At 38.5% G+C, this 23,149-nt stretch overlaps 1 pseudogene; it reads left to right on the forward strand.

The window, feature by feature from the left end:
* The first annotated feature begins 7,810 nt into the window (after window positions 1-7,810).
* LOC127357001 (synaptic vesicular amine transporter-like) lies at window positions 7,811-22,234 on the forward strand (annotated as a pseudogene).
* Window positions 22,235-23,149: the final 915 nt, after the last annotated feature.

A 23,149-nucleotide genomic window follows, 5' to 3' on the forward strand; every position in this document is an offset into this window, starting at 1 on the left:
TTTTCCCATGTAGCAAAGATATAGATACTCCAAATCCAGCAACCACCTGATATGCAAATATATGATTAATCAATTAAATTTGTATCGCGCCAATTCATAACAAAAGTTATCTCAGGACACTTTCAAATAGAGAAGGTCTAGACTGAACTCCTTATAACATTACAACATTTACAGAGACCCAACAGTACCACCATGAGCAAGCACTTGGCGACAAAGACCTAGGACAGACCCTTCGGCTCAGTGGTCGTCAGCCTCGACCAGTTGGGGTGTCAGCAAATAAATATTTTAAATGCATTAAGGGGAGCAGGAGCTCATGAGTTTTGTATGGTCAAAATCCCTTCTTGTGGAGCCTGACATTAGCCTTGGTAGATTGGTTGATGCGGGCGGATGGACAGCTGCGCCGATCTTAGATAGTGAAGGGATAGTGTGTGCGTTAGGCCACAGCTCAGCAGAGATCACACAGCTTAAGCAGAAACGGGATCTCGCCATGGGTTGCAACCAACGATGATGAACAAGGGAGCCAACCGATGGGTTGGAGCGATGATGCAGGGATTTCATCATAGAAGAGAAAGGACAAAATGTAGTGTTAGTCATAGCAATGAGATTTGAGTGCCTTGGTGAGATCTATCTGATTATGAGTGCTTCAAGAATATTGAGTACATGTGATGTGATCTTGTAAGGTTAAATCAGAGAAGGGAAGATTATGCTGAGGATTAAGATGAGATCTGCATGCATATTCACCCCTGCGAAACCCGTAAAAGCCATTAACTTATTCCAACATTACATCAATATAAGTGAAAACAATTAATGCCTCAGTGAATTGTGTGAGGAGTCTTATCGTTGCCTTGAGGATGCGCCATTTAAAGCCACTGAGGAGCAGCTGAGTGGAAGGATTTCCCAGAAGACTCTGGGATGCTGGATCTTTACATCGAATGTGAAACTGAATCCCTGCTAGCATAGCTTTGATACTTGCATTTGAAGATGTTAAGATCAAGTAAAAACAATAAATGCACAGACTATAAGTTATTTCCACTATGGCAGCTCACAAAACACCATAATGTTTCTGGGACCATCTGCTGCCCCAAACGACAATTGGGTAGAGTTCATAAAGAACAGTGAATTTAGAACTGTTTAAGGCAGGGGTTCTCAAGCTTTTGCAAAGCTGGGCCCCCCAAAGCTGGTTCATTGCAGTTGGCAATGTAGTGGGGATGGCGCCGGGAAGGGAGGTGGGCAGGTGTAAGTTGTCCTTAACCTCTGAGTACTGCGCATTCTACCAAGCATAGAAGGAAAACGGCTCTTGAGAAATTAAGCCATATATGTTCGGAATGGAAGAATCGCGAAGAGCTGAGAAAACAATGATGAAACGTTTTGTTACTTGTGGAAACACCTAATAATATACTCTGAAGAAGGAGAAGGGCGATTTTAACAATGACCTAACATGTATCCTTAATAACCTCTTCGAAAAGAAGATCCTTTACTACTTCTGGCTCAACTGCAGGTTTTTACAGACATGGGTTACTTTTGGAAGCCAGCATAGACCTGCTATTGGAGGCTGATTTACAGAAATTAGCACGGAGTTCTGACTGAATTCTGAATGTACATTGCAGCTTTGGCAGAGAAGGACTTATGATACTCCTAAAAGAGAGCCACCATAGAAAGACAAGTACTGAGATTACAGCTTATAGCCAAGGTATCAAGCTCCTCTCTACGTTGCACATAACTTCACATATGGACATTCTATAGACGCCAAAAGCAATGCTTTCTGACATCTGGATTACTATCTTCCAAAAATGGCCCTGGTTGTTTGAAAACGCGTTGTTTCCAGGGAATTAATTAATGACAGTCAGAGCAGATTCCACATCAAGGAGACGCAATGATTCTTCAGTATCGGGGCCAGGATCAGATCTTTGAGGAACATGGTCGGCACGGGAGATGCGATGTTTGATTAGCAGTGTTTAAACCCGAGTCCTGGACATCAGTGGAGCTCTCTTGAACCGAGAGGTAACTGAAGAGCTCTTCATAGTTAAGGCCGGATGGAACTGAGATGTAGCGAGCATACAGCTCTTCCAACATGCAGTGCACGGGCCCGCAGGTGAGTCATTTGCGGGTGATGCGACCTCAGCTGACTGAGTCTGGGTGTCGGGGATGAAGCCAATATCTTCCCCTCAGACAGAGACTCACTCTCCGAGACAGAGATGGCGAGAGACATCGCATTTACAATAATGGTCAGATTAATTAATAACTGAGAAAGTTTACAGAGCAGCAGCAGCAGCAATACGGAGTCCGGTATCTGCTCGATGATTGCAGGGATGAAGAGTTTAAAGCTCCTCTTCTTTATCCTCCGTTTAACCCCCGCTCTGCAGCCTCACCGTCTCCTCCTCAGCTCCTCCGGTATGGAGGGTCTCTCTCCAGTCAGGATGCTAGGGGGCCTCAGGGCGATCATCTGGTCGCGGGTGAAAACAATGCGACTCCCCGTCGCCATGGAGACCAGCGTAAACAAAAAATAAAAAGTGCTCAAAAACGTCAAAAAAGTATTTAGGCGACATGAACAAAGTAGTAAGAAAGTAAGAAAGTAAGAAAAGAGTTCAAAATAGCAAAAACACACTGAAAACACACTAAAACTACAACAATGAAAGGAGCTGCCATGACAGGCTGCCGTTGTCGCCGGCGCCATTCCATGGCATGTCATGTGTGTAATCAGCGCAGCTCGAGTTGACTGCCTGAACTAGCTTCGCTCCATTTTATCTACATTGTTTAACATATTAGTTGTGAGCCAGAACCATTGGCTTGTTTAAGTCTGTAAAAAAGAGTGTAACAGCAGTGTGGAAGGACCAAATTGGGGCTATGCAGGAACTATCTTGAATGGGATGACTCATGAAGGCACCATATGCTGCCCCTGAAGACCGCAGTAGACATCCAGCTGAATTTACAAACAAGTATTTTGTAGTGAAATTGATTCATTCGTCAAATTAAGGAATTTGAGATTATTGATTTTAAGCCCTCGTAGGGTTACCTTAAGAGTTAACTATTGCTGCTAGCTATTCTGAGCTAAACCTGCTCTGTAGGAATGGCAAACTGTCTTCATTTGCTGTAAAATTAAAGTGCTCCCCCTTAAATTAAGACAGAGTGTGCCACCGGCCCCATGACACACAGAGCTTGTACCTGGCTGTTTCTGTCATGCATTTAGCATTAGCTTAGCCTCGCCTTCCCCGGTAACAACCTCACAGTGTCCCACCTTGAAGCACTTGAGTTTATAGCTAAAGATATGGAAAATTATTATCCAGATCCACAACTGCAATTAACATATTGATGACTACCTTAGGGAGTTAGGTAACAACCTCATTGACTTGCCCTATGCAACCCAAAGGAAGTTAAACTAGTGTGGAAAATCAGTTCTAAAGTGGTCCACAAGTTTATATAGGTGCAACCTCCCAGTGTCAGAAATTACCTGACAAGCCTTGAATGAAGAATTATCTTTTACAGCTGGTGAGACCAAAGCAATGGTTGCAGCTGCAACATTCCAGATGTTTGATTTGACACCACTGTTTGATAAGCTCCTTGGTAGTATTTTTAAGATCACTGATGCAAACACTAGCTTAGGACACACTCATGATGACGCACAGTTAGTAATACACATGTCCTTACTCAACACACTCCAAAAATAAATTAATTTTAGGTGTTCCTCTCTCTGCAACCCTAACTGATTTACACCACTAACCTTTCTGTATACAAGTAACTGAGAAACACAGGTTATTTTTGTTAGGTATAGTAATGTTTTTGTCATGTTTTTTCTGGTTTTGTGACTTGTTAATTGTTCTTGCCTAGTCAAGATAGAGTTGTTTAGTAGTTGACAGATGCTCAGTTTATTAATGAAATGCCCAGATGTTACTAAATTTTAATGAACTGTCAAATTAAATCTTTCAGCTATGGACTATACACTCTTGCTCTCAGGATCACACATCGGGTACACTCCTGAGATAAAAGGGAGGATATATGTTGGGACAACAAGGACCTTTAAATATGAACTCATTCATTTGGTGTGATTTATTAAACTTTTATTGTGACAGGTCACTTGTTGTCATCTCTCATCCTTCCTATGACCGTAAATTGATAACTGGAACTTGATGACACAATATCCAGGTATAAAACTCTTTCTCTCTCTGTTCATCCTCTCTTTTTGCTTTCTTTCTTTTCTCTGGCCCACACCTGGTGACAAGCTCCCATAACTCGATGGGGTCAGGCCCACCGACGACGCCTAAGAAAGGGTTTAAGTCCAGCAAAAGAGCCTGTCTTTTCCATAAGACTCCTGGTGGTGCCCTGCTAATGGGAGTAAACAACTGAAGTTAGCATCTGAATGATCCTGAGGTCTTGGTCAGTATGTTCAATGCCGAGTTAAGATCAAACAAGTGATGTCTCCATTGTGACAACCGGATTCATGGAGATGCTGGGCTTGGGGAGACGAACTGAAAAATACTATATAGAATAACACAATGTTTGAGCAAGTAGACACCAATCAGTGACCCCTGAGCACCCTGGTGGTCAGAATGTTCTGCAGCCCCATACCAAAAAACTGTGATGCACTGTGTGTTCTGAAACCTTTCTATCAGAACCAGCATTAACTGTTTCAGCTGTTTGAGCTACAGTAGCTCGTCTGTTGGATCAGACTGCACGGGCCAGCCTTCTCTCCCCACGTGCATCAATGAGCCTTGGCCCCCCATGACCCTGTCTCTGATTCACTGCTTTTCCTTCCTTGGAGCACTTTTGATAGGTACTGACCACTGCAGACCGGGAAGACCCCACAAGAGCTGCAGTTCTAGAGAGGCTCTGACCCAGTCGTCTAGCCATCACAATGTGGCCCTTCACAAAATGTTCACTTGCTGCCTAATATATGGTAGGATATATACTGACAGGAGCCATGATAACCAGATAATCAGTGTTATTCACTTCACCTGTCAGTGCTCACAATGTTATGGCTGATCAAGTATATTGCATTTGAGGTGAGGTGTATCTCTTAATTTTAATGTCTTGTAATTTCAACATAATTTAATATAAGTTAACAACAAAATCAAGGTTTGGAAATGTATTTTTCCTTACCAGCAACAGAGAGTCTGACAGAGTGACGAAGGTGGAGCTGTAGTCATGCTTTGATACCCGTGTATCAAATCCCTCATTATTAGTTGTTGACTTTGAGGACGCTTAAGGAAGCTTGATGTTTGGGTCTTTCTGAACGGGCCTGAGGTCTTCTGCAGGATGAAAGTTCATCCTGAATGCTGAATTTGGATTGAACAAGCAATGCCAACATCCTGACACCAGGTAAGCTCACCAGCAGGATTCATGGAGATGCTGGGCCTGGGGAGGCCTCAGGGAAAAAATAACACAATGTTAAATCAATATACAGTATATTGTCTTTGAGCTGAGATGTGTCCCACTCTTTCTCTGTGATGTCAATATTCATATGTGCTATCCATGTTAACTCCAGAGCAAAAGATACAGTAATTGCATAATAAATAGCCCATGTCCTAGACAAAGCTTTTCTAACTTTATCCATGAACTTTAACTGTTCCATAAAAACTTTTTACAAATATGATTGAACATTTTAACCCTTGTAATACCTTCCTGTCAACTATGCAGTAGTGTTCCTCCATCATGAACTTTGACCCCAGTCTGGTTTGACTTGTTTAAAAAACATAAATTATGATCCAATACCTTTTTAGTTAACTCAATACCAACTCGTTAACACCAAGCTTGACCCATATTTCTATAATTTAGGATACGATTTTACACAACATTATATTGCATTTGTTTGTTTTAAAAAAGCTAAAATTCTGAATGATTTTGATATAATAGTGAATCAAATGTTGATTGATTATCATAGTCTGGTATATGTCAACTATTAGCCAGGACATCCCCAGCTCAGAATAGACCGATGCAATTTTAGAGCAAAAAAACATTTTGATATTGAAGAGTGAAGATTTATTTCCCTGAACCTAGAGAAGTTTCAACTTTACAAAACTTTAACATTTGAGAATAATTTCAGATCATTGTAATTACAAATTCAAAAACACAAAAAACAATCCCAGGTTCTTTGCCTGCGTGTGTGTGTGTGTGTTTCTATGTGTGTGAATATGCCTTCACTTGCATGAGTGGCAGTATGCTGGCGTAATGTTGTGTGTTTTACAAATATATGCATGACATTTGGCGTTTGTTTCGTCACCAGTCATGCGAGGGCAGAATGGGCACCTTTTCCTTTGGGTGATGGGTTAGGAGGAGTACCTGGATGACGGGAGGTTGCTGCAAAGGTAGAGGGTGCATCTTGCTGAACATCCACAACAAAGCTGGCAGAGGCTGGCTGACCTGAGAAGTTTTGAGCTATTATGTTGTGCTGAGGTGTGCTCTCCCTGCCTTAAGGTTTTCCACATATGCACATAGAAGTGCAAGGAAGTCCCATAACAGAACCATACCGCCAAATATCACATTCTGCTTTGGAATTTTTTTTTTTTTTGACAAAAGTGGTCTTGACTGAACTAATGATTTGATACAACTTGACTTGATTTTGCTTCAGGATACGATTTTCTTACCATTTTCTTTAACAAAATGAGACTGGAAACAAATTATGACTGAAAAAGATCCCTTATCTTACTTTTATTTATCATTTATTTCCGATGTAGGGTATAAACTGTGCAAAATAATGCATATTTCCTTTCTTTGTAAAAGTGAAACAGAAGTCTTGGATACCACGATTAATATCATGATTCATTTTTCATTTCATTTTTTTGTTTGTTTTTACAGCTTTGGCAGTGTGCAGTCTGCCAGAAAAGAAAAACAAGCAGGAAGATTTACCTAGGGCTACACCTTATCCTGTTACATGGGCATGATAAAATAGCATTGGCATTAAAGCTTGGCCTTTAAAACAACAGGGACTGGTTTCACAAAGACAGAGTGTGATTAAGGCTGAGATCAAATTTAAGATGAGATTTCAGATAGACTAAATTCATCCATTGCACAAAACTGTCTGGTTCTTACAGATGCCCATTCCTGCCAAAAACATTTCTGTAAGTCATTATGATGAGAAACCTTCTCAGTATTGTTACTTGGTATGGCACAGACTCAAATGGCTCCTTTGGCTTAACCTACATCCAAACAGATCAATGAAACATTACCAAATCCTGACAGAAGTATGGCAAGCTCATCTTTTTATCAACAAAAGCTTTAGGTGCAGCTGTTCTTTTGGAGAAAATATATACAGTTTGTTTAATACTAACGTGATAGTGGATTCAGCAGAATGGATCTCCTATCAGCTGAACTTGAACACCAAACAGATGGTAACATGCACTTTCACCAAGTCTACGAGGTATTTTGACACTGGGTTGACACAGACTGTAGTCACACAACTCAAGTTCACAAGAACACTGTGTGCAGAGCCGTAAGGAGCATGGCTCTTGAAGTACGAAGACACGTTATTAATTCAATTTTTTAACTTGAAATAATGACATTATTATTGTGATGATTTTGAGTATTTTTATAAAAAGTACTCAAAATCATCACAATAATACTGCTCCTAAACAAATAATGAAGTGAACATGTAAAATAATGACAAAACCTTCTCAATATTTTGAATTATTCTCTCAAAATAATGACTTAGTATCACAGTCATTACTTTGAGATGCTAAATCAATATGTTATTTTATCATGCAATTGCAACAGGATAAGGTGTAGTCCGTAAATCCGTGTAAATCTTCCTGCTTGTTTTTCTTTTCTGGCAGACTGCACACTGCCAAAGCTAGTCACACCTCGCAAGCTGCTTCACTGTTCTGCACCCTGTAAAAACTGAAATATGGGTAAGTTTGAACTACAATATTCTCTAATATTTGGACTGTTGTCTGCAAAAGTGAATACATAGAGATTGCATAAATTATCTGTAAAATATATTGATGGAACTGCTGTACATATTTTGTGCTGTATATGTTGTTTACATTATGGCTGTGTATTGGCAAGAAGAAGATGACACTATACGTATCCCAATACAGAGGTTACTCAATATATTTCTATTTACCGCAATACTGTGAGGAAGGTGATATATTGCACTTTTTAAATTTAACTTCAGGAAAACTGTCATAGTATAAAGATAGGAATGTAATGATATATCAAGAGACTGTTATATCGAAACAAATATTCAAATCTGTGAAATGAAAAATGAATCGTGATATCAATCGTGGTATCCAGGCTCAAAGCCTTCTGTTTCACTTTTACAAAGAAAAGGAAATATGAATTGTTTTGCACAGTTTATACCCTACCTCAGAAATAAAAAAAATATTCTATTAATTGATAAAGAAAAGTAAGATAAAATATATTTTGTATATTTTTGTCTAATAAGGGAATATTTCTCAGTCATAATTTGTCTTTATATCTAATTTTGTTAAAGAAAATGGTGAGAAAATCGTATGTCGTGAAGCCAAATCAAATGAAGTTTTATCAAATCATTAGTTGAGTACATTATCACATCCCTATATAAGTAACAAACCACCATTTACGGAGTTAAATTATCATATTAATAACTATAAGTAATATCATAATAATTATTGTATTATAGGTAAATTATCTGTATTTGTATCTGTACTCGGGATGGGTGGTGCTTAACCGGAAGTTGTTCATTCGAGTCTGAAATTAATATGAACAGAAGTTTTGAGAACAAAAAATTGAGCAATGTTTTTTTTTCTCTTATTCTTATAAAACATGTGTATATGTCTTAAGATTGTCAAGGGAGTATATATACATACCTTCACAGTTTCACATTATCACATTTTTCAAAAACTGTGAATTGGACCAACTTTGAATATGGAAAAATTCTGTTCATGTCTCCTGTGTAACCTAGACTTACTTGCCTGGCTGAGACAGGAGGCCCAGCTGAAGAAGATGGCCCTGGTTATTGTGTTCATCGCCTTGTTCCTGGATCACATGCTGCTGTCAGTGATTGGTAGGCTCAATCTGTTGTCCCGCACTTTATCTAAACAATAAACCAACCAGTAGTGGAACGTGGCTAGGTACACTTACTTAAGTACAGTACAATTGTCAGATACTTGTACTTCACTTGAGTTAAGGGAAAACTAACTAACCTTTTCTCATTGACTAAGTTATTTTACAGGTTACGATAAATTGTTACGGAATAAATTACCTAACTATAAAGGCCTAAACTAGCTCCATCTAAACTACCATACAATAGTTTACAACAGTTAAATGTGTCATACACATTAATACATCCGTGATGGGTGTGCATCATGTGATCCGACCAAGTGTGAACCTATCGTGACATCACCCATTGGTTTGTGGAGTACCGTTTTGAAGCCTCAAATTGGGCGTTTTGGTCAGTGAAACAGTGCCAGCGCGAGCCAGCGGGCATGAAGTACTGCGAGTTGATCTGCGCTCATTGGCTGCGCAGTTTTGACTTATCAGTAACAGGAAACAATGGTGGCTCGCCTGGTCACACACGATCTTGTATAATGGCTAAACAGTACACTAGAATGTGTTTCTGAACAGAATCTTGCTTAGTCAGCACTGCCTAGTTTGACAGTTTGATCTGAGTTTGGTGCATTGAGCTGGACAGACTCACTGAGAATGACCTTTCAATCACAAGGTAGCCCCGCCCCTTATTTTACATTAATTTACCATCATGTATGGGAGAAGATGTGAAACTAAATTGATCAGGAACTGTTTACTGAGCTATAAATTAAGTGAGAAGTCGGCTCATTGTCCATTAAAGTGAATGATATTGGTGTGTTATTGCAGCCAATGGATCTCCCCCAGCTGGCCTTTACATAGGAGACAGGTTTAAGACACTACGCGTTGGCTTCGCTTCACAGACCCAGAAGCTCTGTCTATTATATACAATATGTATGATATTATGTTTGAGCTGTATGATGGGTCCCATACAGATCTACATACATGATACCTATCAGGGCTACGATAATTCAATCTGATCCAGTTCTTAACATTTGTTTATTGCTTTTCCAACAGACACAGACAGAAAGACTTTCTGTCATGATTACCTTAGACCTCGCCCAGTTGTGGCTGACAAGTATTTAAGAGCAAGACCCTTGCGTTGACCACGAACCTTTCACGAAAGTGGAATGATCCAGGGGTCCCCTGCCAATGTAGTCGCATCTATAACGTTAAAACCGATGTCCGACTTGTATCTGTAAATCTTTACAACCCTAGTGATCCTAATACAATTATGTAATACTAACAGAAAACATTTTTCTGCATGTATACTATTTTTGATACTTAAAGTACATTTTCTTCTAAATCTTTTACTTATAAAGGAGTATTTCCAACCCAGGTCGTCAAATACCAACGCACGGCCATCATCACGTACTCTTTAGTGTTTGTATGAAATGCACCAAGCTGCCAGAAAGCCTTTTTATCGGGTGGTTAATATTAAGACCATTACTTGGTTAAGTTTAGGGAAAGATCATGGTTAGGGTTAAAATAACGTTAAGTAAATCATGTGACATACATGACGTGGTCAAGTCACGGATAGTGACGGAAGTGACATGTAACATAATTTATAGGATAACTGAGATTATTAACCTTATTATTTGCATTTGCCCAAAAAAGCTAATTAACTTTTCATGTTTTGCTAACAACTCCAAGGTCATAAATAAGTAAATTAAACAACAACTCTGTGATTTAAAAGACAAACATAAAAAAATAATTTAAAAAAAGAAAAAGTGGATTATTAAAGTTGTTGTAAGAATGATAATACATTTTTGGGCGTTCTGCTGAAGAAATCAAATCACATTTAAGACACAAGATTAAGTTTTTGTTCCTTTACTTTATTGACAGTGCCAATCCTTCCAAGTTACCTGTACAGGACTTTCCAGGCTACCTCTACCACTTCTGGGAACAACACTGAAACAACAGTAAGTCCTCCTCTCATCCACTCACTCAGTAACCAATCAGGAATTCTGGGCTCCACATTTGCACCTCCAAACCAGAATCCAGCTTTCTCCATTGATCCCACCAAGACATCCCCTGATTGCTCTGGAGCAGGTGCTCAGCTGGACGAAGTAAACATCAAAGTAGGACTGTTGTTGGCCTCCAAGTCCACCATACAGATAATCACTAACCCCTTCATTGGGCCACTTACTGACAGGTGGGTGGCTCTGATCTGTGGGAAATGGGCAGACATTTTCAAGTTCAAATCATATGACGTTACCTATGTCCTGTATATTGCACAGGATTGGATACCACATCCCAATGTGTGCTGGTTTCTGTGTAATCATCATGGCGACCACCTGTAAGTATCACATTAGAAAGCATTCAGACAGCTCTGTCTGCGTGAAGAAACACATTCCTAAGCTAAGAAATCAACTGAGAAATAGGGCCATTTCTCCATAAGACTCAATAGTATCTGACTTTTTCTTGCACCCAATGAGATAAAGAAAGAATGCATTGTTTAAGACACTTGCACATTGGCTTCACTTCACAGACCTGGAAGCTCTGTCCACTATATATACTGCCAATGCATTTGCCATAAGGTCAGGCAATGTCACCCAATCTGTTGCACTCATAGACTGTACATTTTGAATTTGAACAGGTCTTTACACAAAGGTTTGGTAATGCAGGGCCTTCTCTCTGTCTCAGCAGCAACTAAAATTACACACATTGTGGCATGTGATTTCAGGAGACACATTTGAGTCATTTGCTTGCTAGTTTAGTCTAGTTTTGGCAGTGAAACTTGAGTCTCATTTTCAACTGTTGCCATCATTTATTTGTGCAGTTTTGGTTACAGCTGTCGTAAATCTGACTGTTAGAACAAGCTGCTCACTATCTCTAGTTCTGCTCACCTAGCATTACTGCAGTCATATATATATATATATATATATATTTGCTCTCTAAAATACTTATCATTGTCCGGGGGTTCAGTGTTGCCATCTCTTTTCAAATTAAAGTAGCTAGCACTAGCTCAAAAATTAGCTAAACGTCACCAGATTACATAGACCTGGAGAAGATCAAACAAATTATCACTATTTACATATAGGCTAAACTATGGGAACACCCTAATCCTGAGATCCGGAGAGAAAGAGTGACAGAGAAGGTCAAACAAACATTTACATATTTATGAGCTATATGATTACCCAAATCTGGAGAAAGATGTCTGTGAGCACGTTGCAAGAGCAGAGAGGGAGAGGGATAATTTACAATATAATTGAATATATTTCTCGCCTTAAACCTGACGGTCACAATAATTTACAAATTTTGTCACTGGTGGCTTTTTTTTAGAATTAAAGTCATTAAGACGGTCTGAAAAGTCACTAAATCTAGCAGGAAGGTAAACTTACAGGTGTAGCTTGAGACCTAAAAGAAGCATTCCCTTAGGTTGACAGTTTAAATTAATCTTGGATTCATTCCTTTTTAACGCAACATGAAAGATGGCTGAAAGTGAAGCTAACGTTACGACCACAGCCAAACCTCTGCATCATGTTCGGTTCGCTTACCTTTTTAAAACTATTTTCCTGCTGGCCTGCATGCTTTAGTGGTTCATCCCAGCTGTTTTGTTGTTATTGCTTGTCCAATTTTCAGTGGGTTTTGAAAAATATATTTGTTATTTATTTTCAGTAGGATTGTTAAATAATTTACTTATAGAATAATCTGTGATTATGAACAGATTTAGTAATGTTAGCTTAGCTCGCTCAAAGAGCTAATCAGAGATAGTTTGGGTGATTAAGATGCTGTTTTATTAATCAGGTGCTACAACGTGTACATACAGTGATTAGTAGATGTCTTTTCATGTTGTAATTAATTTTTTATTCCTTCATTGTGGTTTTAATTTTCAAGTTTCTGTGTCATTTTCATCAGGGAATTATAAATGAATATTTATTGTCTTTGTTTCATTGATAAAATTAACACTGAATGGAAATCGAACATGTCTTTTTGTGGGTTTTTACCACAAAGACAGGGACATTTTTCTTCATCTATTATCAATATAAGTCTCTGTCCTTGTCTCTCGGAAGTGTTTGCCTTTTCATCGAGCTACATGTTACTGCTGCTTGCCAGATCAGTGCAAGGTGTAGGTGGATCCTGCTTGTCTGTGGCAGGTGAGATATATTTATTTTCTGAATATTTTACAATAAAATTATTAAAATCCCTTTCACTCATTATTACTTCTGTTACTTCAGGAATGGGTATTCTGGCTGATCTGTACAAAGGATCGTGAGGAGAGAGGCCGTGCAATGGCCATATCCTTCACTGGTTTGGCCCTAGGATTGATAGGTGTGTATCATCGACATATATAAAGATGGACAACATGACAGCTCCTTAAAAGAAAAGCCAAAACATCCTGATTGCCCCCTGGTGGCTGACTGCAGTGTAGTTCATAAAGCCAGTTGTGGCCATGTTAGCTAATGGGACAAACAAAAAAATGTACACGTTACATTTAATTTTTTCCCAAAGATGGTTTCTGTCATTTTAGGTAGTTCTTGTCATTCAAGTGTTCATTTTTCTTATTTTAATTAGTTATTTGAAGCTTTAAAAAAGGGGTTTCACGGCATGATTGACAGCAGAGCCCTACTTGCGCTTGGGCTGGACCTCAATACTGCGATGCCAACTCTGATCACTACTGTACAGACTATGTCTCCGAAAGATGTCGCCAGTGCAATATGGCAGTGGCCGTATCCAGGATACATTCGCTGCAGTTTTGTACAATGGGAGGAAGTGGAGATGAGACATCTTTTCTGTGTCAATGGGTGGAATGCACGCACCATGTGCTGTTGCTGGGCGCAACAGTGCCCAGGATTCAGTTCCCGGGCTCTTTGCTGTACTTCTACCCCTCTTACTCTCTCCCCTTTCATGGCTCTCTTCAGCTGTCACTGTCCAATAAAGGCCAGAACCCTGAAAAAAAGAAAGAATGAAAGAAATTTCATCATTACAGGTTAAGTGATGGGGGAAAAATTTCATTCATCACTTAAATTTGAAATTGTTTTTTTTTTTTTTTAAAAAAGGGGTAGGAAAAAAAAAAAAAATTTTTTTAAAAATTAAAAATACATAGAATGTAGGTGACTTTTGTTTTAGGGCCCGAGCAGCAGACCCTATTGTAATGCAAGGAATTACCATTTTTGGGCCAAATTAATATCATTTTTGGTGGCCTAAACATGCTCCGAAACTCATGAAACACAGCACACATGTCAGTGGTGGCCACCAGAAGGGACTTCCTGTGTATCACTTCAAGTCAACCTTAGATATTTACCAGCATGGAGGTTTGAATCCTGGACAATCTAATTGAAGGATGATTTTTCCATTTTCTACTATGTCCTGCTTCTACTCTAATGTTGAACTGTAACTCACTGTATCACTTGTCTCGTTCACATTCTGAAGCGGGTGCTCCTTTTGGCAGCGTGATGTATGAGTTTGTGGGGAAGATGGCTCCATTCCTGGTCCTGGCTGTCATCGCTGTGTTGGGCGGAGGTACTGTGGAATGTTGAATGAATAAGATGAAACATTTCCTTAAAAAGTAGCGTGAAACTGTTTTTGTTTGTGCATCAGACTGTCCTGTTTCACTGTCCACACACAGGTTTACATTTCCTCATCTTTCAACCATCGCGGATACAAACAGAGGTAAAGTATTTCAACCACTGTCTTGCAGTAGCACGTTCAAGAAAAGGAACTCTCAACTGAACACTTGATCAGTTTAATTTGACTAAATAATTATAATAATAAAGATAAATAATAGAACATGCAAACGAAAAATTCATATAGCTGTTGTTTACATATTTTTTTATTTTTGACTTATCAACTGTTAAAAATAAAAACTAATGGTTAACTAATGGAGACCTAATTAAACATCAAACCATAGAAACTTTCCAAACCATTCCTACAAATAATGTGGTTGAATGTAGTCAAAAAGATAACATCAGAACAAACAGTAAGTTTAATTCATCTAAAAAGCTATAAAACTTTATTATTCTCTAAAAATGTATGTTTTATGCTTCAATTCAGATGGAAAAAGGGACTCCACTGCTGACTCTCCTGAAGGATCCATACATTCTCATTGCTGCTGGTATTTTGAATAACATTAATAGTATATACAATACAGTTTGATGTCATCTTGTATGTTCCGTATCCTCAATGCCTGTCTCCACATCACAGACACTTGTCGACTGTGTCCAGTTTTCTAATACCAAACTCAATGTTTTGTCACCTCGACCAAAATTGCCTCCTCCATTATTGGGAATACAGTACGCATCCTTTCAATCTTACTGGTCGCTCATGCTGGTTTTACAGCTGTTACTTGCTGCCTCTGCACAAAATACACCACCAAAAAACTCCACCGCGTACCAGAACGCTGAGCTGAATTGAAATTCACTAGCAGTTCACAAAAATACTCCCAATTTATGGAAGATTTAAAATGCCTAAATTGTCAAGCGAAGAAATAGTGAAATACAATACACACTGCTATATGTATTTACTTTTTATGCATACATTCCCTGTCATAATTGCATAAAAAATATTATATTATTATTAATAATATTTAAGGTTTTTGTCTGAATGAATCATTTTTATTGTGATATCAATTTTCCATGGCAGATTAAATTCAGTGTTGTCCACCAGAGGGCAGCAAAGACCTGCAAATATTAAGTGCAAAGGACATCAGTTTTAATGAGGAAGTACAAGGGAGTCTTTCTCGTTTGAGATGGATATTCATGGTGCATGCTAAAATGAAATACAATCATCCATTAGTCGTTGGTGTAACACACAGCTGGAATATATAAACCATGGTGGGAGCTCTCTACAGATGTATTGATAAGTTGTATTTGTTATTGAAGATGATCACACTTTCTGCCATTTACTGTTTGTATAGTGCCTCATAAGGCGCTGTTCTAACTGCATTCCATTTCACCTTCATACAGGTAGTTACTATGGTAACGACCAAAAAAACCTCCTCAAGTACCGACACACATAATAATAGACGGTGAATTAACGGTCTGTGGGTCGCCTCTCACTCTCAGTCTTTTTTCCCACTTACAACGGAGACTACAGCAGGTTGAGGCGACAGAATAGTCAAGAAGTTATCTTTATGGATTATATTGATGCCAAATTAACAAGAAGACTGTGGACATATGACACACTTTATCTTGTGCTTGGTTATGGACACACAAGGAATTGTTAAAACGTCATATTTCTTAAAGGCACAATATATTCAAGTATTATATAAGTACAGAACACAATGAAAAAGTAATATTTTTATATAAAATAGTGCAATGAGTGAGATTTATCGTGAAAAAGCAGCTTTATTTTTCATGATTAAAATAAAATGTATGACATTCATCGACTACATTCTTGTCACATTATGCCACATTGTGAATTGAATTAAAAGTAAATATAAAATAGTTGTTATAAACACTGTTATGATTATCTGACAGAGATGATAACTCTTATTCTATAAGACAGCAATGGGCAGATGATGCAACTGTAAAGTTGACTCTCATCTCATTTTGGGAGAGACTAAGATGCAAGGAGAGGAGGCGAGAAGAAAAATCGAGGATGTACAAACTAGGAAACGAGAAAGCCCTTAAGATAAGAAGTGTAGCTTTCAGGTAGGAAGCCTAGCAGTTGCTGCCCTCTGGTGGTTAGGACTGTTAATAACTAGATTGTAAGTCTTGTCCCACACCAACACTAAAATAATATATCTGACTTATTGAAAAGATTGAAGCATACATTTACATGACTCTATTTCTTTTATATGCAGATATTGGTGATGTAATAAACCAAAATCAATAATTTTTAAGGGAAGAAACTAACTAGCTCCAACTGTGTGAGTGACAGCATGATGGGTCCTGACAAATGTCTTAAACCACCAACTGTACATGTGGGCAGCACATACTGACAGCCTCCCAGGCCCGAAGCTCAGACACTGTTTTCACAAACATGTCCAAAAGTGAACAATGGATAGTGTTTTGTCATCATTTTAGATCATATTTCCACATTTGTGCGGTTATTCAAATGCAGTTTAACCACAGAGATGTCAGGCAACAGAGTGCTTTTTGAACACTTTTCAAACAGTGATTTGTGTGAGTTTTGGAAGGCACTGACAAATGATGTCCTAGGGGAGTCAGACAGAACACATGTATACAGTCATTCTGGGTGGAGGGTTTGCAAACAATATATTCTGGGTGGAGGGTTTGCAAACAATATATTCTGTCATTTGATGCTTCATTTCACAAAAAAACTCCCAACACTTGAGTTTAGTATTAAAATAATCGGTCAATAACTTTTTGTTGCTCTGTGGAATGGTATGAGGATTATGAGCATTCTAAATACATAATGAAAGTAAAAAATAATCATGTTAAATTCTGCTTTCCAGGAGCCATATGTTTAACAACTCTGGTTGTTGCCACAATAGAGACAGCCCTTCCTATCTGGATGATGAAGACCATGTGTGCTAGCAAATGGCAGCTAGGTATTCAAGATAGTAACTGCTACTAACATATCAGTTTTTAAATGGCACATGTGAGTGATGTAAGAGAATTCGGTATGAACGAAATTCACAAGTTGTACAGACATATGTCATGTACAGATCATGTACCATTCTAATGATTCCCTCGATTTTTAAGAAATCATTTTCCGGGACATTTCCAAACCTCACAGAAAAAGTAATAGAGGTTTAGGATAGGAATAATGCTCTTGTATGAGGCCCGGTGTCATGTTTTAGTGAGGTAATTTTCTTGTGTTTGAATATCTTGCTTGAAAAGTCTGGAGTTGTAAATTTCTCCGCTGCTGTCTTATTCCATCTCACGGTGTCTTTGTGTCAGGCGTTGTCTTCTTGTCAGACAGCATATCCTACCTCATTGCATCCAACATCTTTGGTCACCTGTCACAAAAACACAGTGGAAGGTAAGTGAGTCAAAAACAGATAAGTCTTTCAGGGTTTGTACAAAGAAAAGAAGGAGAAATATTTTATTAGTATTGTAGTGAGTCCCTTTTTTTTTTTTTTTTTTTTTTGGTGAATGTTCATCCATTCTTTTCTTCATGGTTTTGGTACCAAATATACCAAAACCACCATATAAATACTGTACTGTTTATACTATGTTGTTATCCTCTTCTCACAGTTGGCTATGTGCATGTATTGGAATGATCCTGGCCGGAATAACCACCATTTCTGTAAGTCTCATTGATTAAATTGATGGAAACTTTAGATTAGCGACTCCAAATACAGTGTACATATTCTGTAATTACAATTTAAAATCTACCTGGGCGCCAGTAAATCCTACACACTGGTCCTTTAAGTCTACAAAGGACCTATAAATAAAGTTCTCTGTAAGCACTTTCTTAATTACCCTGGACATGCTCACATGCCCAATAAATACACCATTACTGTGAAAATGGGACCACTCTATTTTACAGCCCTCATACCCGGCACTTGCACTGTACTAATGACATTTTCTCACTTGACAATGCAAGTGACCATGCAAGTGAGGATGGTGGTATATATAAAAAGTAATGCCTCTGTCATACTGTATGTTGTCCAATGAATCTTAATTTCGTTGTTGATACCACAGGCCATAGAAGCGCATCTGGGTTTCTTTCATTGTCAGATGAATCTTACAAAACTACATTACTGTTAACTTGTATTTTATCATCATTTTACTATTTTATAGCTATAATCATCCGAGGCTTTGCCTAATGTTGTGTTGCCCAGCAACAATAACATACATTATATTAAGTATTGCATATTTTAAAAGTACTTAAATTGAAATGTCCTGAAATAGGTTTTTTTGGAACTTGTCATTTGCCTGAATTTGTGATGTGTGAATTAATGTGTGACCGTGCCCTTATGGCATTTTCACACAGAAAGCGAAGCAAATTATTTGGGGTGATGAGATTACACAGAGTCAGTGCAAAAGCAGACGACACAAATGTGGTGAATATGCCCGAGAGAGGCACAAACACCCGTAGTTACACCGGATTCTGCTCTGACCTGGAGCCGATCAGGAAGAGACCTCAGAGTTTATTTTATTTTACTTTTGGGATTCAAAAGTGGATTTATCTCTCACTTCTCAACTGAGGTGCCACTAATAGCTGCCTGTGAGCACCCAGACCTTTATCAGACTACTTAATATTTACACAGAGACTGGACAGAAAGGAAGTCCCTGGTAAGTTCTGTTACTTGAATCCAGCTTTCCCTTCTACTTAACTATTACCTAAGTTAGCATACAGCTCCTGATCCTTATTCAGACTCCACAAAGTATGAACAGACTGGGAAACATGGGAAAAATGTATCAGAACAAAGGCAAACAAATTAATAACAATATATGAATGAATTGTGAATGAATGCACACTATAGCATTTGGAGCACTCACTGCAGTAAAACGTGGCATCATATATTTTGTTAGAATGGTGAGTTTGTACATTTGTCTGTATTTTGTCAGGCTTCAGCTTTTATTTATCAGACTGTAAATATGTTTCTTTATATTTCAGTTTGGATTTTCAAAGAACATCTATCATGTGATTGTTCTGAATGCATTTGTTGGCCTCTCAGTTGGTAAGTTGTGGCTAATATTTGATGTTAAACTAATAAAGTACTTTGTTGAAATTATCAATGACTGTCTTGTTCCTGACAGGCATAGTGGACTCCTCAATAATGCCTCTCATGGGTTTTTTGGTAGACCTGAGGTATGTGCCAGTATACGGTACAATTTATGCTATTGCTGATGTTGCAATCTGCATTGGATTCTGTGTAGGTAAGCATATTTCATCATGAGGAAATAGAGGCTCCATTGTGAGTGGGGGGAAACGTCTCGTGCAATTCTATCATCATTGTCTGTCATTGTATTTTTTTTTTTAAAGGTGGTACAGGAATGTTTCTGTCGAGGTCTTAAAGCTGCATTAGGTTTTCCAGTTTGATGTCAAATAACTGTTTACGTAATTGCTTTTAGTCTTGTAATGACAAATCCACAAAGGATTTGTATCACACTCTGCTGTTCCCATCAGCCCTACAGAGATTCATATAACGTCTTTTACCTGTTCTGTTAACAAAGATTTATTTGCTAACACATTAGCAGACTGTGCAGTTTAAATGGCAGCTTCTGAGGACCAAGCGATGGGGTTTAATAGACTGCAACTGTGTTCAAAATTGCCTACCAACCATCAACATATATAAAGATGGACCACATGACAGCTCTTCAAAAGTGAAGCCAAAACATGTAAATCTCCCCCTGGTGGCTGACTGCAGTATAGGTCATAAAGCCTGCTTCCTTCATGTTAGCAGATGGAACATGGGCCAAACTAAAAACTCAGTACATGTGATTTTTTTCCCAAATATGGTGTCTGACAAGTTTGGTTTTAATTAGTTATTTTGTAGCTATAAAAAAGGGTTTTTACGTCAGTATTGAGTGGGAGGAAGTGAAGACACAATGTCCATCTTTTATATGTATGCTACTTCATACTGCTTACTAAATGAATGATTACCAGACAATAACAGACTGTTCACACTGAAGAATACTTAAGCGGTCTTCTCTGAATCAGATGACTCAATAAATCCCAACATTGCCGGTCCACGCTACCATTGAATGAAAACTGTTTATCACATATGTAAATCAGCAGTACCTTTTCTACTCTATGTAATAATTTCCAATATTATTTTAAAGAAAGGGGGGGTAAAGGCTATTGTTTTTGGTTCACGTTTGATTTGTATTTGCGCGTTAAAAGCAGCTGTAGATGTAGACTAGCATTTGTTTCTGACTTATCTTAAAAGGTTTAACTAAAGCAGTGCTAAAGGTAGGGTATGCAATTCTTGAGGAATCCAATACCATGACAAATACAGTGATAGAGTAAACAACGACACAGCAAATAATGTAACTAACGTTCGATAGGTTGTGGCTTACCAAACCGTTGCTACAGTTGCTGCTGCAAAGCTAACATTCAGCGAGGATTCCCAGAGCCAGCATCCTGACACCATAGTTGAGAATGTCCAGAAAGCTCATGGTGCATACCCCGAAATTCATGCTAATCTAGTATACATGCGGGTATTCTTGTGTTCACAAAATACATATATTATGCAGTTGGAACGCAGTACATAACCAACTCAATTTGTCATCTTACTTGAATAGTACGTTAGTATCGGTTCCGAACACAACCCCTGGGATTTTGTTCCAGATAACACAGGTTTAAACCTACTAACGACAGAGCAACAGCCTATGTGCCTGAATGTTTTCTTTTGAAGTGCTGAATGTTGTCTCTTCTGTCCAAAGGTCCAGCTATTGCAGGTCCCATAGTTGCATCCATTGGCTTTCCCTGGCTCATGGTCATAATTGGAACAGTAAATATAATCTTTGCTCCACTCTGTATCTTCCTTCTTCGTCTATCTCGGCAGGACGAACATTTGGTGAGAGCTGTGAGGAACAAAATTTGCTAATTAGTTGCTCAGCTGCAGTATATTAAACAGCATTTTACTTTGCTAGCTATATTTCAAAAGTTGTATTGGTGCCCCTGATTTAGTAAATAGTTAGATACTGGCTGGTAGTTGCTAAGAATTTAGGAAGGACTTCACACACGAACTTAGTAATGGATTACAAACAGCTGGTGCATTTTTCATATTGCATGGGTGTTTATAGTGTTTACCCATTCGCTGTCAGTCATTGTTTGTTTGGTCTTGTGTTCCAGCCAATCTCAAAAGGAAATTAAGGAAGCCTGAGAAGTTGGAATCACACTGTAGACTTGGATTAAAGTATTCATGACATCTCTGGAAAACCACAATGAATAAGACCGAGTGAGGACGTTCTGTTCTGTTCTGTTTTGTTTCTTTCAAGTAATCAAAACAAAGATTCATGTCCACACTAGCACCATGGCTCCAAGGAAGACAGTGTCAGGCCAACTTCTTGGTCCAGAGTGAATGTCTTGACAACTATCAGATGGGCTGCCTTGACATTTAAGGGCAACATTCACAATGGCAAGAACATCAACTCTTCAGGATACACCACTGTCCTCAATCACAGCTTCTATCAATGTGCCATTCCACTCTGCAATATTTGTATTTGCTAACTGTTGTCTGAAAATGAATTGTTCTGTGTTGTTGTTTTGTTCATTTTCACTGTGAGTATCAAAAGATCGAATCACTGTGACGTCGCAACTGCCGATTAATTTGAAGATATGTGAAATCTGCAAACTTGGATATTTCTGATGCCATTTACAGACATGAATGTAATGTTTAAAGATACATAGTTAAACATTGTGGTCCAAACTATCTGACGTTCCTGCTGTGCTTATTTTATGTAGGTCTACACAACACTCACCACTGGTTGGACTAACTGCTAGTTTTGGGTAAACTCAAGCAGGGATTTTTTTTAGTCCATGGCCCAACAGGTAAATTAGGTCTCCACCCTAACTTTAGTGAAAGTGAGATGTGAAAGCATCACACCTGTCGTTTCATTCAGCAGTGCATGAAAGCCTGTAAGGAAAAGTGAGACAGACGAGATATAAAGGAGTGAAAAGATGGGCAGATATAAAACCAGAGAGAAGAGGAAGAACATGATGGTGTAGGATGTTGAAGGCTAGTCGACAAACCAAAGGAGAGGACCACAGTTAAACATAGGGGTGTGTATTATAGGCAGCATTAGTGTCATTGTTTTGGCTTTTAGTTTAGTTTTGTCCTGTTTTATGTTGAAAGAGTCCTTCCTCGTGTGTCTTGGTTGACTTTATTTCCTGGCTTTGCACGGATCGTGAGAGAGTCTCTTAGAAAGGAAAGACGTGCTGGCTTTATCTGACGATGTTTTACATGAGAGATAGATTCTCTTTCATTTTTGCGTGTATCTGTACACTATAGCTGTCGTCAGTTCCCTGCACAGAGGCAAATATTGTATATAATATAATATAATAATCCACTGCATTTGTCTGACAGCTGTAGTTACCAGTTACTTTTCAGATTACAATGTTTCGAAACCCTCCCTGTCCAGTAAAAACCATGTATCTGCAAATTGGCTCATATTCTTATAGTAGGAACATCTTGGAGAATCCCCTAGGTTCTTTAAGGAACTACTTCGTTTTTACTGTGTACTGTTTATGAATGTGATCTAATCTATTATGCCAGGTTGTCATTGCAAGTTAATGTTATGGTCAGTGACTTGACTTTTCTCAGCTCACCACCCTTATGTTGCTATAT

Source organism: Dicentrarchus labrax, unplaced genomic scaffold (assembly GCF_905237075.1).
Source record: "Dicentrarchus labrax unplaced genomic scaffold, dlabrax2021, whole genome shotgun sequence".
NCBI lineage: Eukaryota > Metazoa > Chordata > Actinopteri > Moronidae > Dicentrarchus > Dicentrarchus labrax.